Source organism: Delphinus delphis, chromosome 3 (assembly GCF_949987515.2).
Source record: "Delphinus delphis chromosome 3, mDelDel1.2, whole genome shotgun sequence".
Classification (NCBI taxonomy): domain Eukaryota; kingdom Metazoa; phylum Chordata; class Mammalia; order Artiodactyla; family Delphinidae; genus Delphinus; species Delphinus delphis.
Window position 1 is genome coordinate 41912125 of NC_082685.1, and position 26685 is coordinate 41938809.

Genomic DNA, 26685 nt, shown 5'->3' on the forward strand with positions numbered 1-26685 from the left:
TTTTTCAAAAGGAAGAACCACTTGTTGAAATGAAAATACTGCAAAGGACCTTTGAGATTATCATATTTGGCTTCCCCTTTTATGGAGCAAATAGCAGGCTTAGTGAGATTATAAGTAAACTTGGTGGTCATAAAGATATTGAATGATACTGCTGAGAGTAATAATACTTTCTGAACAATACACTCTTGATGGACCACTGGGTGGCAGGTGCTGACCTAGACATCTCACACACACTAGCTCCTTTCATCCTCATGACCACTCCAAGAGATATGTTATGGTCAACCCTGCTGTAAGGAAGCTTAGGAACAGCCCACTACCGGAGATCTCAAAGGCTCCTATGTCAGAAGCCCAGGGTTCAAACCCAGGCTGGTCTGACTCCAAATATCATCCCATACATCATGTGTGCTATCCTCACCCCACATGTCTTCTGCACAGTACAGCGAAACAATCCAAACTCAATAGCCCTTGGCCATTCTTGAACACATTCATTTTCACTTTTATGGGAGATGATCCAAAAGTTGATTACGATGAATTCTTTAATTTACTTTAAAAAAAAAAATTCACAGTCCTCTCCATCTGTTGGGAAAATTAATAAACTAATCTTGTTCAGGCTTCAGAGACAGAAGCAGGCCTCTGACTGACCTGTGACTCTGCCTGGACGGTGTACCTGCTTGCACACCTAACAATTGCTGCTAGCAAGTGAAGTAGCACTTATGATCAGAAAGGGAGTGGGTCTTGGAATTTCTTGAGCCCTGGGGACCTGGCCGGTCCCCCAGGGTCTGGAAAATCTTGTGACCCACATGGTGAAACCAACAGCATTGTTAAAATAAATCCAGAGCTGCATTTCGGCACGCAGACTGATGATATCCTTTTACGGCCTGGAATTATAAACGGAAGCCAGAACTCCAACCTGAAGTCTCACCCGTGGGATGGACGCACCGCCCGGGACCCTTCCCAACTGGGGGTCCAGAGTGCTGTCACTCAGGACTTCCCAGCTGCTGTCTGGATCTGGAAGTAGGTGTCAGCCCAATTTGGTGATGTATACCCTGTTTTGTTTCTCTAATATTCTTATTCCTTTCCTTCTAATGACTATATATTAAAATTAAGTTAAGTCACCTTTCATTAAAGAATTGATTAAAGCTGTTTATTTGTGTGAAACGAGTGGTTATTTTGACAGCGAATCCAACGAACCTTAAAACCGAAAGGAGGCTTTCAGCAAAACACCATCTTGAAGTATGCATGTTCACCTCTGCGGGGTTTCTTACAGGCAAACAAACACACATCACCATTAGGTTTTAATTCTGGTTTATCAATTTTGCCCAACACAACTCCATGGGCCGAAATTCACACGCTCTTGCAAATCTGTATCCGTTAGCAGTCTCTACATAAACCATCTTCAGTCCATCATTAGGATGACCAGTCAAGAGGTTCTAATAGTGTAACGTTGCAATAAAAACTAGATGTCTATCCTGAGATCTAGCACATGTGTGCATAAAAAGACATTAGACACAGATGTGCACAGCTACAGCTTTTTCGTAAAAGCTAAATAGTGCAATTTGAATGTCCATCAATCTGTTAAATAAGTTGTAGTACATCCATTATCATGGAATACCAATCAGCACTTAAAAAGAATGACCTAGATCTACGTGTATTGATGTGGACAATCTACACAGTAGAGTGTGAAGTGAAAAATAAAGCAAAAACCACAGAAATAATAATAAAATATGATCCCATTTACTTAAAATAATCACAAAGCAAAACATATATATTGTTCTCTGCCCCAATTTATACATGTGCATTCACGCCAAAACATCTGCAAGACACACACACCTAACTAGTATTAATGGGGCAAGGAACAGGTTGAAGGGTGGGGATGGAAGTGTAAAATTCCTCTGTTCCTTATAGGAATTTTACCCCCCAAAATTATTAATTTATATTTGTATAGTAAAAAAATGACTAAAACCATAACTATGAGGAGTGGAGCCTGAAACTACCAATGTGCCATGTGCAACATATAAGCAAATCTCCCACCTAATTCCAAGTTTCCTTTCATGAGAAATGTCTCAAATATTAGAAAGTTATCATTTAGGAAACTAAGCTATTTATTTTTAAATTTAGAACATCCACAGAAAATACACTTTTTCTTTTTTTTTTTTTTTTTTGCGGTATGCGGGTCTCTCACTGTTGTGGCCTCTCCCGTTGCGGAGCACAGGCTCGGGACGCGCAGGCTCAGCGGCCATGGCTCACAGGCCCAGCCGCTCCGCGGCATGTGGGATCTTCCCGGACCGGGGCACAAACCCGTGTCCCCTGCATCGGCAGGCGGACTCTCAACCACTGCACCACCAGGTAAGCCCGAAAATACACACTTTGATCCTACGCTACCTTGGCTTGGCTCTGACAAAATGATGATCACTTTAACCCATTTCACATAAAAACGGCGACCACCATCACCATCGCATCCCAACCACAGGCTGAAGCAGCTTATCTGTTTGTGAATAGTCCCAGGGGAAAAAAACCAAAAAACTTTGTAATTATTTACATTCCTTCTTGAAAAGAAAACAAGAATGCTCCTTGAAAAGCTATAATACATTGAAGGAAGAAGGTGAGACACAGAAATCACTTCCAACAATGTTCATTTATAAGGAAGAAACAAGGTGTCTGGGAGCTTTCCTCCTTAAAGGATCTCTGTGACTCCTATTTCCAGAAGCTCCACACCATCTCCACCAAATTAAGAGGAAATGGGTTAAGGAGATCAAGGCAGTGAAAGCAAATTGTCCATTCACTCCTGGCCGCCTCAGAAGTCATTACTGAACATATTCCAGAGGTTAATAAATAAAAGTGATTTGGTGTGTGGTTAAGAGCCTTAAAGGAACATGGAGCGCCTTTAAAGAGCATTGTGCCGAGAGAAGAGTATTAAAAAGTGAGGTATTTCCTCTCTTCACAGTTAAATGTGGTGGCTGGGGAGAGCAACTGTACTTGAAATGGATAGGAGTAATTTTCCATCATTACGGAAACCTTAAACCACCTCTGAGGGCTTACACCGTCATCTTTTAGCATCCTAGTAAATTGCAGTTATTTGTTCCAAACAAATAGAGAGGCCCATGGTAAAATGGAGCCATTTAAGGCTGCAAGAATACACCCGTAATTCAATTCCATGGCAGCTGGTTTCACACATGCTCCTCTACCTCCGCTTATGACACAGGAAACTTCCCTCCAAGTGTAACAACTCTTCTCTCGCTAAGCCGAGAGCTCAAGGCGATAAGTGGACCTTAAACGGACAGAGACACTCATCACAGCCAAGGGATAACTCAGCTTCGGTTCCCCGGGCAGCTTGACATCCACGAGGCGCTGAGGCTAGCATGGAATTATTAAACTCTCTCAACTACAAGAGTGAAACAAAGAAGGATTCTAGAAGAAGCGCTCCGGAAAAAAAAAAAAAACCTCACCAATTATCACAACACATCTCCACTATGCAAGACAATAAAGAAGGAGCTGCACAAAATATATGTGTGTGTTTGTATGTATACATATGTACATATTTAGAAAACTAAACTATCCTTTGTAAAAGAACTATAAATAAAACACAAGACAGCTAATAGCAACAGCTGGTTAAAATCTGATGGGTGGAATGAAACCTTAAGAGGTTAATGAACATTTGGTGACTGTCTGCTACCCGAAGCAAAGCGGTATTAACATTAATACTGAGTGAGCAGGTACCCTTGTGCTAACCAACGTCAGTGAATTCTCTAAAACAACTCCAAGAATTTAGGACCACTACTGTCACTCCCACTTTAAAAATGAGAGAAATGAAGCCCAGAGAGGTTTCATACTCACCCAAAGTCACACAGCCTGTAAGAGGCTAAGCAGGCGATTCAAACCGTGGCAGAGTGATCCACACCTAGATGCATCCCATGGTGTTCTGCAACTTGCTGATGTGGCTGAAGGGAATGTTTTCAAAATGCTGTCATGAAAACTTCTGACTTCTGGCTAGTGTTTGTAAAGCGCTACCCCGCACAGTGCCTTACTAATCTCTTGTAATCGTAAGAAAGGGTATGATTACCCTCATTTTACAGTTGAGGACACTGAGACTCAGATAAAGCCAAGGGACTTGCCCAAAGTTTCACAAGTGGCAAGGGAAGACACAGAACCTGATCCCAGAGCTTGATACCAAAATTTGCCTTCTCTGTAGGTCTGAGATTGGAATACATGTTGACGTTCAAGATGCTAAAGTCAAGTTGGTGTGAACTCACAATGTCTGGGTAGGCATTTATTTATTTTTTTTATTTTTTATTTTTTTGCGGTACGCGGGCCTCTCACTGTTGTGGCCTCTCCCGTTGCGGAGCACAGGCTCTGGACGCGCAGGCTCAGCGGCCATGGCTCACGGGCTCAGACGCTCCGCGGCATGTGGGATCTTCCCGGACCGGGACATGAACCCGCGTCCCCTGCATCGGCAGGCGGACTCTCAACCACTGCGCCACCAGGGAAGCCCCGGTGGGCATTTATTAAAAGGGTGGTGGTTCGATTTGGATTTGATAAGAGTATATACAATGCAAGGCTTCCAGATACTTCTCTTTTCATCAAGAAGTTTCTCGAGGTTTGTGTTTTAAGTGAGCGTATGCTGTTTTAAAAGGTTGAGCAGATTTGCAAACATTTACCCATGATTTAAAAAGTGGTTTAACTCAAAGAAGCAAAACTATAATTTCAGGAAGAGAGCACTAGGCAGGGAAATTTCATTTTCTTCAAGTCCTCCTACCCATATTGATTAAAATTAGCCGAGAGATGTAGCAAGAGAAAGAATCACAGTGAGATATAAGAAAGAACTTCTCTATTTTAATGGCTAGAAATTTATCAATTGTGCATCATTAACTGCAGGCAGGATCTGAGCTATGATGGACATGGAGGTGAAAACCACCCCTAGCAGGGGAGCTTCCTCTTCTTCTGGGAGGGGACCAAGGTCATGAAGCAGATGCCTCTGCTACTGATGAAGTAGACTGAGGGATAGGATGCATCAGAGGAGAGAGCTCTGAAACATCGGTACAGCATCATGTACCGTGAAAGTCTACTTAAAACAAAGGAAAGGATTCTGCAGCAAGATGTAGCCTCAGGTTCACAGACACCAGGGAAAATATTTAGGATCACTACACTCAACTTCTTTTGTATAGGACAAGACTGCATAGACTGTCTGAATATTGTTAAAGTAACCACTGGGGATTCTGACCCCATGCTCTGAAATTTGCCTTTAACCTTCTTTACCATCTTGCACTCAGGCAGCCATGAACAATTCAAGAATCTCCCTGTTTGGCCAGAGAGGGTCGCTACTATGCTCCAGGGTTGGTTGTCCCAGGGCTCAGAAGGAACGCTGAATCTACACTGACATTCATCTGTGTGAGTAGCTGGGGTAAGTTAAGCATAGGCAGGAGTTGAATGACCTTTCCTTAGCAGAGCTGGGCAGATATACCAGCTGCTGGCCCATCAGTAGAGATGCAGGAGTTCTGGTCACATGACACAGGGGAACTGCATGGCCTTTGGAGTCATAATTTTGGAGTCCAATCCTAGCTCTGTCACAGACTGGCTGTGCATTCCTAGTCCCTTCTTAGAGGCCCAGCATCCTTATCTATGCAACAAGGAACCTTAATACAGTGTTTATAGATGAAATTAGCAAATCTATATTCAGTGCTGAACACAAAAGATAGCCCATCATAGATACCCATGAAAAATGTGTTTCTCTTCTTTCCTTCCCTTCCTACCTTCATGGCAGAAAGGAAAATGATGAAGGATGTTTAAGCCAAAAGGAAATACCCAACTGTCTTAAGGGAAAACACCACCCTGGTCATAAAATCACAGAAAAGCAAAACAGATCTAGTATGTACGTAGAGGGATTTACTCTGACTACAGCATTAAGTGACTGTAAAAGAAAGTAGTCATTCATCCGTGCCGGTATCTTCACAAAAAGCCTCCATGGAAATGAGTTCAAGTGCAATGAGTGTCACGGGGCTATGAAATAGGAACAAAATCTGAATATCTGCAATGACATGCACCAAAGCATCAATTTTTTGGTGCTTTGATTTCAGGTGATTTTTAGTTTTCTGACTTCTTCGGATCACTTTCATTTAATATGAAAAAGATGAATCAGTTGTGAAAAATACAACAAAACACTAAACTTTTATATTTTAACAGAGCACCTACTGAATATATCACTGCAAGAGCGGAAAGGAGAATAAAGAAGGCTGGGGCTCTTCCTGAGTAACGAGTCATCTTTATCAATCACAGAATTTTGTGATTCCCTGAGTCTCAGTTTTCTCACCTCCAGGATGGAAATATAAGAATAATGATGTTTTTTTTCTTACGGGGAGGGTGTGAGGATTAAATAAGACAACACACGAAATATAATTAGAACGTTTAAAATGGAGTTAGCACTCAAGAAATGTCATCACCACCGTTATTCTTCTAGATCATTTTGTGAGCCAAGAGGGCAACTCCCAAGCAAAACGAAGAAACTCAGGGAAACTGATACATGGTATGGCAGATGTAATGACTTTTCGACTCATTTCAATCAGACACAGTTATAACTAGATAAGTGTTTCAGGGAGATATCAAATAATTGATTTAATAAAATTATGAATATCAATTTCAAAGCTTGTTGATGGAGAGTATGTGCCTTAAGATGCTACATTATTCCAGCAATACTGCCAGTGTGTGGAACTTTTGTTTGTTTGTTTGTTTTCCTTTTCAATTAAAGTCAATAAATTTTTGTTGAACATGCATGATGAGCAGGCTGATAAGCTGGTCACTATGGAGGATAAAAAGACAAGCTTAGGAATTGCCTTAATGCTGTGTAACGTACTTTTTTCAATACCCACGATGACAGAAAAGCTTTGTCCTTGAACGTCAGCATTGATTATCGGAAACAGTTCAAATTAGTGCACGGCCAAGAGCCGGCAGGTGACTAAACTGAGTAATAAAACTCTGGCCTGCTCTGGAGTCAGGTTCTCCCATGTGCCTCAAAATCATTCTGAAAGTAATTTTTCAAAGGGCTCTTTGCAAATGAGCATTGGCAGCACTGCTGAAATTAGTGCATGTATCATTCAGGTGACTACTTTAAAAAGACGGCATTAAGATTTCAATATTTAAGGGCTGGTGGTTTCATCAGGAACCAGTTCTCTTAAAAGAGCTGCAGCAGGGCCCAGATTTTCTACTCCCTTTGTGTCTTCCCAGGCCACTTAGTCCTGTGTTCTGCGCACACAGGCCAAGCCCAATCAAGCACCTATTCTACCATTCTACCAACTGTGAAAGAGGCCCACAGGTGGTGACCCATGCCTTTGCCCCCCCTAATTTCTCTAAATGGTTCCGGGCACTTTTTTATTTCAGTCTTGCCACACTCAAATGAAGCACAACCCATGGCCTTCTGCTGCTACCGTACATCCTCTTGATCCTACCTCGGAAAGCTCCCTAGCGTGCAAGTTCACAGGGCTCCTAGGAGGCCCAGGAGCTGCAAAGAAACTGCTGGAACAGTGTCTAGAGGGTACTGGGAGTCCTTACTACGATCCAGTTGAGCGGAGGGACAGGAAGAGTCCTGTCACTGCCGTGGAAGAGTCCTGTCGGTGCCATTTGCATGCCAAAGCCCCCATACACCGGAGACCAGTAATTAAGGTGAGGGCTCTGGAGGGAATGACTCAGAACCATTTCCAAAGATAAACAGACGCGTGAAAGGTTCTCACAGACACCTGATAGGACGATTTTCCTACGTTCAGTAAGGCATCAGGGGTTTATAATCATTCAAATATAGTGATTAAGAAAATAAGCTCTTAGACAGACGAGTTTAAATTCTGACTCTACCCCTGATTGCTACGGGACCAGGTACACATCATGTCACCTCTCAAAGCCTCAGTTTTCTCATCTGTAATATAGGGATTCTAATAGTTCCTACCTCATTAGATATTACAGTGATTAAATGCAATAAAGCATTTGACACATAGTAAGCACTTAATTATTTGTAGTTACGATGATGATTATTATTTAGAAAGTCTTCAGACCATAACTATTTGCTTAACGCCTTCTATCAACCTGTCAAACAACTCCATGAGTTTTTCTTCTTAAGAAACGTGCAGAAAGTCTCTACCATACCAAATCCCATTCTGCGTTCGAGTGTTTAAAAAACATTCCTCTTTTCATCGAGCACCTGCATTATTCTATAAAGGCTTGGATTAAATAAGGATTTAACAAATTATTCTGCAACAGACAAAAAACCGAAAACAAAAAAATCCCACACTTGGTCTAATAAGTGCCTTACTTTCCTACTTTCTGAAGTAACTGATAACTCTTGGTCTTAATTTCTGTCCCGTGGAGATTAAACCTTGCCAGGTGATAGCAGGTGAGCAACAGATAACAAGGCTAATTGGATTTTTAATCTTCACTAGTCTTTAGCAACAAATACCCACAATGTTTATTTGTTGGCTGCAAAGTTCAATTGTCAGCCCATTAAATGCCAAAGGGAACAACTGCTTACCTGGATGTCTGTAGTGATTCATACTTGGTTTTCAGGGAAACATTTTAAATTATTTCCCATATAAAGTACAAATTAAAGCTGCAGTTGAATTAAAATGAGAAATGTAAATATTCATCAGTCAAGGAAAATTATCACATAATCATATCACCATATCACATCATCATATAATCACAATGCTTGAGTTCTCCAAAGTGAAATGTGGAATTTCTGGTTACAGTAATGGAATAACATTACTCAGACTCAGAGTGGACTCAGAGTAGAAACTGAAAACTGCTAGCTGTTCTGTGTGTGTCTATTTCAGCATTCTGGGAGAGAAGCTGCAGCCTTGCGTAAGTTATAATTTTGTCGTGTAAGGAATCCCTTGTATGAGCCCATTTAGATATGCAGATTATAAAGCGAGTGCCTACTGACAATTCTTGTGGAAGTCTTAAATCTGTAAAACACCCAAAATACATGTACTTCTAGACGTTAGGCATTTGGCTTGGCGAGGTAAAAACGGGTTCATCTCTATCAGGACTCTTCCCTTTTAGGTGTATTTAATTTTCTTCTGGAACATGAATTTTAACTACACTATCTTGAAAATTATTGTTTTGGGTGAGATGGGGGGATAATATAGGCTTTTAACTATTTTTGTCCAAGGATGTGCTCAGAGACGATGGAGCTGGAGCCTGCCAGGAGAGACATGCAGACCTGAACTCTCCACCCCATGCTGGGTAAAAGTCATAAAGCACACCTGGCCTGGGCTTGGTGCTGGGCTAGGGCCAGGATATTGGTGTCCTACCCCTGATACGAGTGAGCAACTCAGATGTGAGTCAGCATTCTGTCAGCTCCTAGAAGTGCCTCCCCTGGGCCCTGGCAGGGGCTGGGCTTCTCATGAAGGAAATGGATAACTATCAGTTATCTCAGGGCAACAAAGGAGAGGTGGAGGAAAAAGGGGAGAGAGGGAGGGAGAGAGAAAAGGAGGGAGAAGGGAAGGAGGAGGAAGAAAGAAGAGGAGGAGAAGGAAAAGAAGAAGAGAGAAGGGGAAGGAAGGAAGGGAAGGGAAGGGGAGCATAGATGAAGGAAAGGAAGAATAGAAAAGAGGATGGGAGGGGAGAGAAACAGGAAGTCAAGTCTTTTGTATTAAGCCCTGGGAAACTCTAAGTACAGCAAACTCTCTGTTTCTGATCCACAACTGGTGACTTTTGTTTGCTTGTTTACTAAAATATATTTTTCTCTCTCTAGCTCTGGGGTTAGGACAAGGGCTTTGGAGTCAAATGTCACAGTTTGAAAGCCCAGATGAGAGCCTTCTAAAACCCAGTACTAGTCTGTGACCTTGAGAAGATCAGTTAATCCCTCTGCATTTCAGTTTCCTCAAATGGAAACAAGTGGGATAATAAATCCACCTTTCTTGGAGCTGCTGTGAGAATCAAATAAGTACATATGTATGGTGTTCGGTGTACTGCCTGGCACATGGGTGGTACATCGTGCAAAATATAAAATATCTCTATAATACGGGTACTACTAACACTTTCAAATCATATTTTTAAAAAATACCTCCTAAAACATTGATTTTAAGTATAAAATGTAATTCAGCATTTACTTAAATCCTAGCAACCCAAAGTCACTCCAAAAGCAGCTCAACAAAATAGGCTCAAAAACCAAGGAAACAAAACATAAAATCTTTCTAAACCGTGAAGCTGGATGGTCTTAGGACAGTAAAGATTATTCCAAGAGAAAGATTCCACCAAGGAAACTAAGTATGCAGACCCCTTCTTTTATAAGCTGTATGAAATTGGGGACATATTAAACAAGGTCATTTAGCGTGCTCTCCAGCCCGGACTCAGGATTAAGACCTGGAGAAACCATAGGGAAGGAACTGAAGAGAGGATGCAAGAGAAGACAGTTCAGCACTGGCCCAGGGCACCCGGTAAAGGCCTGGCTCATAAATATGAGTGAAATAAACGAATGAATGAAGAAATAGGAAGAAAAACTACAGGTGACTGTGAAAGGCTAATTAACGTGCTCAGCTATGTCACATTAAACTGAGAAATGAGGTAGGTACCCATACATGACCTCCCTGTAGCTAAGTGGTACAGTAAGATTTCCACAGTTGGTAGTGAACTTGTATTTTGGCTGACCTTAGATTATGTTCATGGAAGTTCTATTGTGGAAAACGAGGCACAGAGAGAAGAAAAGGGTGAGGCATGTGGTCTTTGGAGACTAGACTCCCGAATTTGGGGGGCACTGGAGACAACAAGATCCTGATGCAGGATATGTGAAGAGTTTTACTTGGGGTTAGGATGAGAAATCCTTCCTACTTCTCAACAAAAAATTTATTTATCAAAATAGCAACTCATGCTTACTGTGTGCCTTCTTGTGACAGGCACGGGGAAGCCTGCCTAGAGGATTTCAAGTCCTCACAGCAAAACCTATCCCACCCTTCTAGGTGGTCACAAAGCACGGAGATGATCTCCCTGTGCTATGCGGCTGCTTCCCACTAGCTATCTATTTTACATTTGGTAGCGTATATATGTCCATGCCACTCTCTCACTTCGTCCCAGCTTAACCTTCCCCCTCCCTGTGTCCTCAAGTCCATTCTCTACGTGCGCATCTTTATTCCTGTCCTGCCCCTAGGTTCTTCAGAACGATTTTTTTTTTTTTTTTTTTAGATTCCATAGGAGGAGTGCATTATTATCTCCATCTCACAGGTGAAGAAATGGAGGCTTGGACTTGCAAACTGCACAATATTCCTAGTAAATGATTAAACTAGGACTCAAATGGTGCTCTGAGTCAAGATTTATGTTTTTTTAACTATTTTTTTAATTGTCACCATGCTTAATTCATTCAGAGATATTCACTGTCTGTTTGTATTAGATACAATAAGTAACACTATTTCCTTTTAAGTAGAAGGCACTGGTCTTGCTCCTCAAGGAACACAAAATCTGGCTGGGAATGCGATGCATGAAGTTAATGGCAGAAGAGAGTAGTGGTGAACAGTGGCATCTCTGAGTGTGTGCCTGGTTTATTTCCCATCTCTGCCTTTCCCCAACTGTGGGACCTTGGGCATTTCACCCCTTTAAGGCCTCACTTATTTCATCTGTAACATGGAGATGACAATACTAATAATACCAATTTCCTTGTCTTGTTGCGAGGATTAATTTAGTTCATACATGTCAAATACAAAGAATGGGAACTAGCACAGGATGAGCAACGAATGGAAATTAACTGTTATTAATATAGTGCGTCAGAGTTTAAAAATCTGTACACACACACACATATATATATATTTATATATATACACATAATTCATTGCAACCCTCACAACAATTCTATGAGGCAGGTAGGAGAGATGAGAGCCTTCAGTATCACCTAGCAATACTATGATGTTGTCCTGGCAAACTCATCCCCCACTCTCTTAGGAGACTTCCATAACTTCTTCTCTCTTCTCAAGCCCTTGGTACCTCTCAGCTGTTGACCTTCCTTCTTACTTCACTGAGAAGAGTGAATTAATCAGAAAAAACAAAAACAAGAAAACCTTCCACAAGTTCCCAACATGGAATCTACCTACCAGTCTGCAGCTGTGCTGGTTCTTCCCTTCCATGTTATGATGAAGTGTTCATGTTCCCATCTGCGGTTGGCGGAATACTGTCCCCCCACAAAGATGCCCATAGCCTAACCCTCAGAACCTTATACGACAAAGGGGAAAGAAGGTAGTAGACAGAGTGAAGGCTGTTATTCAAATGAATAGGGAGATTCATTTGGATTATTTGGGTGGATCCGATGTAATTGGGACCTTAAAGTGGGAAAGAGGGATGAAGAAGAGCCAGGTCAGAGTGATTTGATGGGAGGAGAACTTGACCCCACTGTTGCTGTCTGTGAAGGTGAAAGAAGATGGCCGCAAGCAAGCAGATGAGAGTAGCCATTAAAGCTGGAAAAGGAAAAGACATGGGTTCTCCCCTAGAGCCTCCAGAAAGGAATGCAGCCCTGCTCACACCTTGCTTTTTAGCCCAGTGAATCCCATTTCAGACATCTGACCTCCAGAACTGTAATCTTGCCTTGAGGCAGGGAGCCAGGCTTTATACCACCATACAGAGTGGTCATTAGATACGGTTAGATGCAGTCTGCCGCAAGGGAGACGTGACCTTGGAGAAGGTAGCTTTCTTCAGTTGCAAGCAATTTCCAAAGAGGGATTCAGCTGAGTTCCCAGCAGCTGAGGGAATGAACATGTCAGTACTGACGGGGGAATCTGAGCAGCACACCACAGCATCCACTACAGGGACTTTCCACCTCCTCCTTCCTCCATCTGAAATGCTTTCCCCCCAGATACGGGCAAGCCTCTCTGTTTCAACTCCTTCAGACCTTTATCAAATGTCACTTCTCAGTGACACCTTCCTTGATCACCCTAATCAAAACTGCATTACTTCCCCACCCTCAGCATTCTCTATCCCTTTCCAGATCTATTTTTCCCCCATAGCACTTATCTGATACACGTTAATACTTTATTATTTTGTATTATAATGTCTCTCCCTACACTAGGCTGAAACCTCTGAAGGTGAGGACTCTGGTCTGTATTGTTCACTGCTTCACATCCAGCACTCAGAACGGCACTGAGCCTCTAGAGATAATCAATAAATATTTGCTGAATGAATAAACAGATGAGAAAGCAGAGAATTAGAGAAAATGAATACTTACCCAAGGTCATATACCAAGTGTGAGAAACTAGTGAGATTATGGATGTAAATCCAAGCTTCTGCACTCAAAGTTTAGTGCTCCAAAATCTCCTTGAACAGTCAGGGTATCCTCCCTGACCACTCTTCATATGTTATAACTAAATATGAAGAAATGATCAAAATGGCACTAATGATCCCCAAATGAAGAAAAACATTAGGTGGGCAGGGAGAGACAATAATAGAATATAATCAGTCATAAGTGGCCATATTTTGACTCAAAATACATCATTTAATCCATGTGAAAATATGACCTTTATAGAACATTATTCATTCAGCAAAAGTATTTAGTATCCATTACCTGACAGGCACTCTACTAGGCTCTGGGAATAAAGTTGTTGAAACAACATAGACATGTCTGTCACCCCCTGGACTTCTGAAAGCCTTATCCTGTAAAATATATTCAGGCAATAAGATATATTGGTATCAAAGTGGAAAAATACTACTCATCTGAAATCAAACTTCCTCTTAAGATCGATATCTAGTGAAAAAAAGTACAGATTTCATAACTCATGTTCTAGATGGTATCTGAAGTAACGAAGAGAGCTAGTATTTGGGCCAGATGCCAGCTAAAAGTAGAAAAAAATCACTGAATATCTTGATAAAATGTTAATTTAACAGGAATGATTTGAATTATAAAGACCGGAAAACACTTTTGCTTCTCATGTTCAGTGTAATCCTCACATGGAGGTTTCCCTAACAATAGAGGAGCAACTAACATAACACATTTTAAAATATACTCTGAAAATTACTCTGTCAAGTCACTCGCATTTTATCCCCAATATGTCCTTTAACCGCTGGGTCTTAGCCATTCCAAGCTAGTAATCTAACATTGTAACTCCTCTCTACATCTGAACGGACCAAAAAACAGGGAAGGTAAGCGAACCAGGTTGAATTGTAGCCCCCTCAAAAGGTGTGCCTAAGTTCTAACCTGTGAATATAACCTTATTTGGAAAAAGGGTCTTTGCAAGATATAATAAAGGGAAGGATGAGCTCGCCTTAGATTAACAAGACAGACCTTAAATCCATGACAAATGTCCTCAAAAGAGAAGACAGGAGGAGAAACAGTGACACAAAGAGACAGCCATGGGAAGACAGAGGCAGAGATTGGAGCTGCACTACCACAAGCCAAGGGACACTTGGAGCCACCAGAAGCAGAAAGAGACAAGGAATGATTCACCTCTAGAGCCTTTAGAGGGAGCATGGCCTTGTGAACACCTTGATTTTGGACCTCTGGCCTCCAGAACCATGGAGGAATACAGTTCTGTTGTTTTAATCCACCAAGCCTGCAGTCATTTGTTATGGCAGCCCTAAGGAACTAATATGGCAAGCGTTCCCGGGACGATGAAAGTGAACTCCAGCGCCTTCATTATCTTTCATGAAAGCTCAAAGTCTGAGCAGTCATCATCTGTCAGAGAAGAATCTCCATGCATTTGTAGTTTTGATTTCTTCTCCTCAGAGCTGATTAAATCTAGTCTGATGTTGTTTTAAACTCAGTGTTTCATTGGTCATAGACATTCCTAACTTCAAAAATAATCTAGTTTTAAACAAGCCAGCTGCCAAGTCAATAAAATCACCTCCTGCAAGCGAGTAATATCTGTGAAAGGTTTACAAGAAACAGCAAGAAGGAAGTAAATCACGCGCAGGAATCCTTCAGCCCGTGGCACGTCCACCCCAGAGGCACCAGAGGGAATGTCACAGCTGTGGAAGGTGGGAGAGGCAAAACAGGAAGAGCAAGGAGGCAATTTCAAGAGGACGCTGAAAAGAATATTCCCAATTTTTAAAGCGGAAATGCAATTATTTCAATGTTCACCTCCTCCGACTGTTACAAGTAATACTTATTCCTTTTTCTTCTTTGAATTGCAAAGGTGCTCAGCGTCAGTATTACATATTTTACACTTGATTCCCTGTAGTTCTGCAATGCCAGTTAACTCTTACACAACTGTCCTTATAGCTAATTCAATAAGCCTTTTGAGGGTAGAGATGATCTCCTATTTTCTTCTCTTATATCCCCAGTTTCTTTTCAGGGCCAAGTAAAGAGGAGAGCATTAAGAGATAATTACTAATTGATCTATCTTTATATTCCTGTTATAAGTTTCTGTTCTAATATTATAACTATTTTGACTAATGAATACCAACACATTGGTATGTCAGTGTATATCTAAAAAATAGGCAGCATACTCATCTATGTGTGTCTACACCCCCTCACACACACACACACTAACACGCCGCAGAAATATTTGATCCTACATCTATTCTGGAAAGAACTATCATCACATCTAGGTGTTCTAGTAATAGGTTAGATATTATTTTTCACAAAGGACAACGAGAAAGATGAAAATATCTCCCATGCAGCCTATAATGGACTGTTTGCATAAATAATATTAGAATTGAAAGGTTCCTGTCAAATGTCCAAATCTGAAATAGTACATGTTGCATTGTATATAATTAGCTATAAGTCTACCCTGGTTCAAGAATACTTCAAATACTTCTGGGAAAATTCATACTAATAATGTTAATTTAGCATTTATTCTGGTCTAGCCATTATTCTAAAAACTTAACATTCATTGAATTCGCTTACTTATTAAATCATCAAATACTTATGGAGTGACAGTTAATTTTATGTGTCAACCTGAGTGGGCCAAGGGGTGTCTAGACATTTGATCAAACTTTACTCTGGGTGTTGTGTGAGAGTGTTTTTGGATGAGACTAACATTTGAATTGGTGGCCTGAGGTAAGCAGATCACCTTCCCTAATGCAGGTGGGTCATCCTATTACTTGAAGACCCGAACAGAACAAAAGGGAGTAAGCGGAAACTCCTCCTGCCTGACTGTTTGAGCGAGGACATTGGTCTTTTTCAGTCTCTGGACTCAGACTAAAACATCAGCTATTCTTGGGTCTCAAGCCTGCTACCTGTTAGACTAGGAAATACACCATTGGCTCTACTCGTTCTCAGGACTTCAGACTCAGAATGAACTACACATAAGCTCTCCTGGTTTTCCAGTTAGCCAACTGCAGATCTTGGTACTTTCAGCTTTCAGAATCATGGAAGTCAATTCCTTACAATAAATGTCTTTCTATATTTATACAGGGATTATTATATAGGGATTGTATATGAATATATATACACACACACACACACATCTCCCATTGTTCTGTTTCTCTGGAGGACCCTGACTAATACAGAGTGCAAACTTCGTAAAGGTAGGTCCTGGGACTACCACTGCAAACAGAACAGACCAAAAATCCATGTTTTGGAGGTTTTACGTTCTAGTCATTTAATCTGAGGAGAAACACATAAGGTACCCCTACTAACAGTTTTGTAGCCCTATTCTACAAATAGGTCCTTAAGACCTATTCTACAAATAGGTCCTTGCTTTAACCCTAAGCCTGGGTCACTAACCAAATGGATTTCTGTTGCTGTTGCATAGATCTAGTACATCTTACCAGTGTTAATTTTATCTTTGATTTCATTGATCCACGTCTCATCAGTTTAGCTACAACATGCTCCCTGCACATCTGTATGTGTGGGCACGTGTTGTGCTGTGCCACGTTGTGTTGTGTAAAGTATGCATACTTCTGCAATTAATTCAGCTGAAAACTGATTTATGAGGTGAGCAGGAAAAGTGTGCCTTGTATTCAGGAGTCAAAGTTCAAGAAACAATAAACTTCTCCAAAAACCTGTCTATAATTACTGATGAGACAGATACTTTCAGATACTCTTTGAAATAATGTTTTGTTTTCTTTCACAGAGAGAATAATGGTACAGGAGGTCTTTAATCAATATGGTAGAGAAGTTTAGGAGCCAACAAACATAGTTTTAAGTCTTGGTTTGACCAGATTTACAACATTGGCCTATCTGCTTAACCTAACCTCCATTTCTGACCTGTAAAACAAGGATAATAAGAATATCTACCTCTATTGCCGGCGGGGGTGGGGGGGGGCAGCAACAGGAGGGTTGGATTGGGAGTTTGTGGTTGGCAGATGCAAACTAGTATATAGAGAATGGAAAAACAGCAAGGTCCTACTGTATAGCACAGGGAACTGTATTCAATATCCTGTAATAAACCACAATGGAAAAGAATACGAAAAAGAATATATATGTATAATTGAATCACTTTGCTGTACAGCAGAAATGAACACAACATTGTACGTCAACTATACTTCAATAAAAAATGAAAATAAAAATAAATGTTAAATTAAGGCTTTGCGGGGTGTTAAAAAGAATATCTACCACTAAAGGGCACCACTAGCTATTTGATGAGGCAACAAATAAAAAGCTCTGAGCACAGTTCCTAGGATAGTTTAAATGTTCGCTAGGTATTAGGTAAAAATGATGAATAGAGATACCGAGGTTAAACTTTACCATCAATTTAGTACTTTAAGGCAGATGTGCAAAATTAATATTAAATCTGGCAGGCAAGGAAAAGATGAATTTGTTGGGAGAAACACAAGACGACCTGGCAGCCAGGTATTAGAATAGGAGCACAGAGGTCCAGGAAATGAGCATTTACTAAGTGCCTAGTTTGTACCAGGCACTTAAAAGATAACACAGCTCCATCAGCCCACTGAATTCTCACAGCCACTATATGCAGCTGATATTTTCTAAGCAGCTTCTGTGTGGCAGGCCTGTGTTTGGTGCTAGGAAGACAGTGCTGAGCATAATTAGGAGTTCCCAGCCTCACGGAGGTTGTAGTCACTAACTAGCTGGTGACACCTGAGTGGGTGAAGTGCTTATCTGGGCAAAATTTTTCTGTAAAGGGCCAGATAGTAAACATTTTAGGCTTTGTAGGTAGTGGTCTCTTGCAACTATTCTATTTTCCATTTTAACACAAAGGCAGCGCTGAACAATGTGCAAATAAATGAGCATTGCTCTGTTCTACTAAAAGCAGGAGGCAAGCCGGCTGTAGTCTGCAGATCACTGGATAGCAGAAAAAGCAACTAACTCCCAGTCCAGGGGAATTAAGAAGGGTTTCAATAAAGAAGGGGGCAGGGGGGCTAAGTGAGCTGTGCTTTGAAGAAACACTACACTCCCTAGAAAGACAAGAAGTGGAAAGGGAACTCCGGGCAGCAGGAACAGACTGTGCAAAGTCATGGAAGCATTAAAGGACACGGTTTATTCAGGAAAAAGTGAGGAACAATGAGAACTGGGAGACCGGGGTCAGAAAAAAGGAACAGAAAATTAGAAAAAGCCTTTTTGTACATACAGTTCTGTGTGGTTAGAAGCAAAGTTCGTATTATCTTTCAGCGTGTCTAAAGGTCGAGCTGCGCTTCCCCTCCCAAAGCTAAATGATAACAGGATGCAGTTCAAAAGCCGGTCATATCAAATTGCCATCTAATCATTTAATTAAAGGCCCAATGCTGGCACCAGCCATCCTCAGGGCCCATTTTTCATCTGGGCACATTTCATTATACTTTTCAAAGCAAATTTGCCTTTTCCAAGGCAAAAAATGCAAATGACTAGGTTTGAAAGGAAATGCATAACACTCTGCATAGTGACAGATTTTCTTGGAAAGCAGCAATGCACAGACACAGCTATCTTTAGGGGCTGAGGGTGGATTAACAGCCCTGTAGGAACTCGACATGATATTTCATTACAGCACCAGGATGCACTCGGAAGTGAAATACCAAATATCAGAAAGCAAACAGCCATCCCGTCTCCTTTTTCAGCATCACTGAAACCACATTTTGAAACAGGATGCATCCTTTGGACCGTTAAGACCAAGGAAGGCATTGATACATGGAGGACACTGATAGTGTGGCCAAGAAAATGATGAAAAGCTAGGAGGAACTGACCTGTCCAAAGACAGGAATAGGAACACTTAAAGGCCACTTAACATAAAGCATCAATGGACAAATTCAAGTACATTCAAAAAAGTTATCAGGAGTAAGAAAACACCCACTTTGAGGCAGTGTAATGCATACTGGTGGTATTCACAATAAAGGAATGAAAGCGACCTTAACAAATAAATTAGCATCTTCTCCCTCGGTTCTTGGAAACTCTCGGAAGCACTGCTCCCCAAATACTGTGTCTTTTACCTTGAAAAACGAAGCTGCAGCACACATTTTATGAATCCACCGACCCTAAAGTGAGAAGCAATTAGTTCAAAGGAGAGAGAGTAGTAAAAAAATGAATACCTGTTAATTCATTCTTTACCATCAAGGAGAGAAGGAAAGCTTAACTTCATCCCATGAAGTTAAGACAGACAGACCCCGTCATCCCATGAAAGAGCCACCAGCAGCTGGAACGGCAGCATCCATTGCGAGGTTGAGAGTCTGAACAAAGTTCAAGGATGCAGACTATTGTGTTTCATGACCACAGTACATGTGGGTCTTCCAAACAAGAGCTTCTGACCAGGGAAGTTCACCAGTACTTGAATCATGGCTGGTTAGCTCAGCCAAAGCCCCAGTCAAGAGTAAACTGAAGACCTCATTCTATTCCTTATACAGAAAGGATGCCCATCCCTGGCCATGCCGCCTACAGATTCAGGCATTCAGTTGAGAGTAGCGCCCCACCTTGGAGACATGGGGAAAAACTAGAGCACAGGAGGACTTTTGAGATAGCCTGCCTGACATTTTTTTTTCCATTTAATTTCAATTACATTGAAATAGAATATATATGGAAAAGTGTACGTATCATAAATGTATACCTTGATGGACTGTCACATGAACGCACCTGTGTAGCCAATAATTAGGCAAAACACATAACATTACCAGCACACAGAAATTTCATATCCTCTTTTAGAATAACCGCTGTCCTGACTTCTAACAACATAGGGTAGCTTTGCATGGTTTGTATTTTGTATAAATGGAATCATATAGTAGATTCTACTATGTCTGCATGATTTGGGCCCATATTCAATATGTGAGATTCATTCATATCATGAGGTCTAGTTGTAGCCTGTTGATTCTCATCGCTGTAGAGATTTCCATTATATGAATATACTACAACTTATGTATCTATTTCACTACTGACGGTTGCTTACATTATTTCCTGTTCTGGGCTATCAAGAACAATGCGTCCATGAAGACTCCACTCCACACGTTTGTTTTGGTGAGCATGGCAAATTTTGATCTCGCCGCTCTGATGTGAAAGAAAATGGCGGTGTGGCATTTTGCCATGGTTGTGTCAGATTTGTCATGTTAAAATGTGAAATCCCCACCTTTCGCTTGGAGTCATGAATGAAGGAGACATTCCTGATTCACATCCTGTCTCTGACCCTTCCACCATCCTCTTCAACTCTGCCCCTGTCCCTCACCATCCTGTCTAGTTCAAGAGGCTGAGATTGGGGAGATATGAACAGAAATGAACATTCAAGGAGTTCGACAGTTCACATGCAATATTCATCGCCCTCCTAAAAGAGACAACAAAATATGCTTTTAAAACCACATAAGGATTCCTTAAAGAAAAATTTTTAGGTGAGAGGTCTTCTTGCCTCCAGCACAGGAATCAATAATTATAACAGACTCTATTTGAAGAGTATCAAGTAGCAGCAATTGTTGAGTGAGTGAGTGAGTGAGTGAGAGAGAGAGAGAGAGAGAGAGAGAATATATAAAACTCACTATAATTCAAGCTTCAGATGGGAAAGGCTATGGGAGTAGAAAGGAAAGAAAAATTCTGTCTGCCAGGTATGGGCTCATGTGGATGGAAGTCTGGAAGGCTTTGGGGCAGGGACATGTAGTGGGTATTTGGGGAGGCCTACCTAGGAATGATTTTCCCATTGCTTCTTCTTAACTGTATCCCAAATTTCTCATCAATGTGACTGCAGTGCTGCTGAACCAACCCGTGGCTTTAGGGGTAGACACTGACTGATTTAATCCAAGCAAAGGTCCTTTTTTTTTTTTTTTTTTTTTAAGCCACAGTGATCGGTTCAGGGATAGTTTTAATCCACTTCTGAGCCAATCAGTATAATTCCTTCTTTTGGTCTCGGACATTAGGTTGAGGACTTTAGGATATATGACCTAAGACAGTTCAATCATTGTGAGAATCATTCTTTTCTGAGAAGGCTGAAACATAGACTTTATTAACTTGTCCATTCTGGACTAGGTGCTGTGAAAAAGGAGGTTTGGAGAAAAAAGCAGGATATGGCCAGAGGGGCATGAATTATGTAGGCCTCAAGGACTGGGTTAATTCATAGGACATATAGTAGAGAGACAGGTTCTGATAATATCATTTTTGTCCTAGATGAAACTGTATCTAAAGTGAGACAAATTTCTCGATGTTTCTTATATAAGCTAATGGATTCTCTTTTTAAAACATCCAATTTGAACTGGGTTTTCTAGTGCTCCAAGCAAAACTTTAAAAAGTGAAATAAGTGATGTTTGATCTGGACCTGAAAATATATGAGGCATTCGACAGGTAGAGGTGACATTAAATTCTGTTCCCAGAGCGAGCACAGTAGGAATGAAGGAAGTCAAGGAGCATCTGTGGTCAAGCACCCAGACTAGAAGAGCATCACAGCAGACTGAGAGGCAGGATTAAGCAGGGCTTAAGGCAGATCAGGGATCAACAAACATTTTCTGTAAAGAACCAGATAGTAAATATTTTCAGTTTTGCAAGCCAGATGATTTCTGTCACAACTACTCAGCTCTGCTGCTGTAACATGAAATCAGCCATAGACAATACGTAGACAAATAAGCATGGCTATGTTCCAATAAAGCTTCATTTACGGACACGGAGATTTGAATTTCACACAACTGCCACGTACCACAAAATACTGTACTCATTTTGATTTTCTCAATCATTTAAAAGTGGAAAAAGCATTCTTAGCTGATGTGCCGTAATTTGCTGACCCCTGAGGCAGAGCGTACACAAAATATCTACGTTCATACTCTTCCTCCACCATATGCTAGCTACAACCCATTGGACAAAGTACTGCTTCATCTCTCTAAACATCAGTTACTCCACTGAGAGACTAAGGATCATTATAGTGCCTAACTCACAATTCTGTTCCAAGAATTAAATGATCTAATCCATATAGAAATGTTTAGCAAAGTATCTGATACACAGCACCCAATAAAGACTAGCCATCTTTCTTATGATTGATTAGGAGGGTCTTTGGATATTAGGCTTCATATCTTAATAAGAGAAAGCCATCAATGTTTTCTGAGCAGAACATTTATACAGAGCTGTGCCTCTGGAACTTAACAAAGGCATTTGTCGCAAGGATAGATCCGAAAAAGGAGTACCTATTTAAATTGACCAAATGTGTACCATCTACCTAGCTCAGGACACTCAGTTGTTTATTAGCATCTTGCTTTTCATTTCAGTGCAGCACTCAGTGTTTTTTTTTAAAAAAAAAAAAAGGAGTCAGGTATTTTTGTTGTTGTTTTTGGGAAATCATGCTCCCAGTCCCATGTAATGAATTTCTTTAGAAATGAATGTTTTTTTCAGACTCAGCTGAGCTAATAAAAATTTTAAAACCCACGGTCACTTCTGGTTTGAACTGCATTTGTTGATTTTGATAATTTATTCACTGAATAATTAGTTCAACCAAATCTTATAGACTATGTCTCTTTCTACAAGCCCAGATGGTATCCCATCACACAGATGATGGGGAATAAGACCCCATACTGTATCTGTCAGACACCCCACTGGGTAACTGATAACCCAAAAAAAATGGTTCAGTAAAGATTTGCATTTAAGGTCTCTTAAGGTTCTCGGATTCTCTCCACCACTCCTCTCTCCAACACATACTAAAGATCTTAACCCCATTTAAGATCATTAGCAAATCCCAGGCTTCATAAATATCACAGGGGAGCTAATGAGATGACTTACAGAAGGTTTGTCGCTCATTGTATATGACGACACCAAGCCAGTTTGATTTCTCTGGTCCATGCTACAGGGAAACCAATTAGAGTTTGCTTTTGCTTGAATGATGCAAACAAAAAGCATTATAATTTGGTTGAATAGATCTGTTAAGGTCAGAGATTGGGATCCGTATTAATAGCAATAAACATGGGCAATAGATGTGTATTTTTCTCTGCTCCTGCCTCTGTCTTGGGCAGTCACTTAATAAGCAACGTGTATTTATTGAGTAGCTACTGTATGTCAGGCACTGCACTAAGATCTTTAAAGGTATTATCTTATGAAATCTTTACAGTGACCCATTTTTGCAGTTTTACAGAAGAGAAAAGTGAGGCTTAGAGAAATCACGCTCTCACCCAAGTTCACAGAGCTTGAAGGCCTGTGCTCTCAACAGCCCCTCTTCCTTCAGTCTCTCTCTTTGCCCATCACTGAGTAACAGTGAACAAAGGACCGCTCTTTGCTCAGCACCAACCTGCATACACCTGCTGGGGGGCAGTGGGTGAAGAGTCAAATATGGGTCCTTCATGCTCCTTCCCATCTCGCACCTCTGGTGTGCTGGTTCTTTAACTTAATCGTGATTGCATTCATTTTCAAAAGTACATCTTCAGGATATTTCTCTCCCTCTGGAAGATTAATACTTTTATATCCATTTTACAGATAAAGAAACTGAGCCTGGGAGAAGTAAAGTAACTTGCTCAAGATCCAAAACCAGTGGCTATGTGAGTCCTATTCTTACCCAGATCTGGGTCCAAACATCACAGTGTTTCTAAGACACTTTGACGATAGTCATTAAGGTTCCTTCCCTAGTCCCATTTCTTATATAGAAAGTTCCATCTTTTCTTGAGACAACTGTATAAAATAAACACACATTATCAGTAATTTCCAAGATCCTTAAAACCTGTATACATCTATAATCTACATATACAACTTAGGCATTAATGCTAATATTAAGCTAATAATTCAAGCCTCAGTTTCTTCATCTGCTAAGTGGGGGTAATAATACTGTATCACTACATTTTTTATAAGAATTAAATTTTTTTTTTAAATGCAAGTAAAGGGCTTCCCTGATGGCGCAGTGGTTGAGAGTCCACCTGCCGATGCAGGCGACAAGGGTTTGGGCCCTGGTCCGGGAGGATCCCACATGCCGCGAAGCGGCTAGGCCCGTGAGCCATGGCTGCTGAGCCTGCGCGTCCGGAGCCTGTGCTCCACAGCGGGAGAGGCCACAGCAGTGAGAGGCCCGTGTACCGCAAAACAAAAAACAAAAAACAAAATGCAAGTAAAGCATCAGCACTCTAGCAACTATTAAAGTGAAGACATTCCTACCTGTCTATCTTTCTATATCCATCCATCCATCCCTCCACATATCCACCTCTCCATCTCTCCTTCTGTCCACCACATGTTTGCTGATAGAATAAGAGTAATGGGCTGGAAAGCTGGGTTCCTGGCCCAACTCTGCTACCAGCTCTGCTGCTCTAGTTATCTTCTCTGCCGGGTTCTGTGACCCCCATCTGAAAAATGAGGGGCTTTACTGGATCACCCCTAAAATGCCCAATATTCTCAGAATCCATACAAGCGCATCATCGTTAGAGTACACCGCTACCCTACGTGACAACTACGTTCAGTTTCCCAGAGCGATAGGCCAGAGGATGAAATGATGTGCAGTTCTGTCTTAACGATCCAGCTGGTTTGGCTAGACAAACATTTTGGAGAAAACTATAACTAGTCTGTGTAGTGGCTGATGAATTTCACAAGATGATTTTTATCGTGGTTATATAAACAGTATCTCTCAAACTACTGGGACTCTAGGTTGTTTTGGTATGAAGACCTGCTTTGATTAAGCTAAAGGTAGCAATCTCTGACTATTTAAATCTATAGAAAGACTGAGAAAGAAGAAATCAGGAAGGGCATATCCCTATTTGCAATAAAACAGGGTTTTTTGAGGTTTCAAAATACCATCAGAGAAAGGGTCTTTATATTTATCAACAATATAACTATTTGGCAAACATTTGACTAAACTCTCAGCTAGAAAAATAGAGTAGAAATAGCAGAGACTTGGAAGTTGGCTAGATCTGGCTTCAAATCCAGGCTCTGCCCTAATTAGCTATATAACTTTAAGCTAATTAATCTAATTTTAGTACTTTTATATCTTTAACTAGAACATGCATAAAATAATATCTAACTTGTAAGATGATTAAGAGAATTAATGAAATAAAATATGTAAAGCATCTAGCAGTGCCTTATGACTCAAAGTACCTGGAAAGGAACACACCTTCAACAGGAATCGGGATTTTTTTCCCTAAAAACCTGTTGCTTGCAATCCAGTGCTTCCTGCCTTTATGGACACCACCACTCACCCACCCACACTAGCAAGAAACCTAAGAGTTATCCTTGTCACCCTCCTACTGCTTATAGCTTCCCCTTCTCATTCCCTTCAACAGCATGCCCTCCCCACTGTGTCTCTTAAATCTCTCCAATCCACCCGCCTCACTTCACTCCCCTGTCCCCATCTCCCTTCATGCTCCCACGCTCTCATGTCTGAACTATACTATCCCCACCTGAACTGGCCTCTCCACATCTCCCCCTGTTCCCCTCAACATGATTCTCCACAAAGCAGCCGATGTGATTTTTAAAAAAAGACAGTCTCAGCACATCCCTCCTTGCCTTTAAGCCCTTCTGTCTTCCCTGATACTCCCAGGATGAGACCAAAGTCTTCAACATGGCCTTCAAGGCTCTCCCTGAACTTGCCTCCTGGCCACTTCTCCAGCCCATCTGATCAAACCACCTACCTCACTCTCTGGGTTTCACTAACACTGGCCTTTTTTTGTATGCCTGAGGGTTCCCAGCACTCTCCAGCCACATGATCTGGACTTATACTTGAACACTCCATTTATCAGCTCCCACATGCACCTCAAATCGTAAGAGAAGTCATCCCTGATAGCTCGGGCTAGTTCAGGCCTCTGCACACGCTTTCATGGCTTCACGGCTTCTCTTTCAGAACCTACAATGGCTTGTAGTTAGATGTTTGTGTAATTCTTTGCTTACTGTCCATGTCCCTCCCTACACTGTAAATTCAATGGGCAGGAAGGATCATTTCTGTTGTTCTTGCTACTATTTCCTGGTAACTAACACAGAGCCAGGCCTAGAGTAGGTGGTCAATAGATATTCTTGAACAAATGAATAGAAGTTCTCTCCCTGTCCTCTCGTCCCTCCTCTCTCTCTCTTCCACAGATATTTATTGGATGTCTACTTTATGCCACTTACTCCATTTGAGAGTATTAACAATCTTTCCCAACCTCTGCTTGAACATTTTCAATAACATGGAACTCATTACTTCCACAAATCTTCATTTGCAGATAGTTCTGATACTAATTCTTTTTCAAAACAAGAACTTGAACTTTATGAAATTTATCTCTCTGTAACTTCTATCCCTTTGTATATGTGGCTTATATTTTGCTCTCAAAATCACAGAGAATAAACCCAATGATAGTTACAAAAACTCGTGATACGTCTTTGTTAACTGAGCTTCCATCAATATGGTGAGATTCATATTCAGTTTGCATGGTTCCTACAACAGCATGTTTAAGGGCAGATAAAATGAACTCTGTCTAAAAATGTATCTAACTTCAAAAAGATATGTTACATATGAGTTTACAAACACAGGA

General features: G+C 41.0%; 1 protein-coding gene across 1 annotated transcript in view; it reads right to left on the minus strand.

Moving 5' to 3' along the window:
* The window catches only part of SGCD (sarcoglycan delta), a 1599257-nt gene that overhangs the window by 779939 nt on the left and 792633 nt on the right, over positions 1-26685 (minus strand). The window lies entirely within an intron of this gene.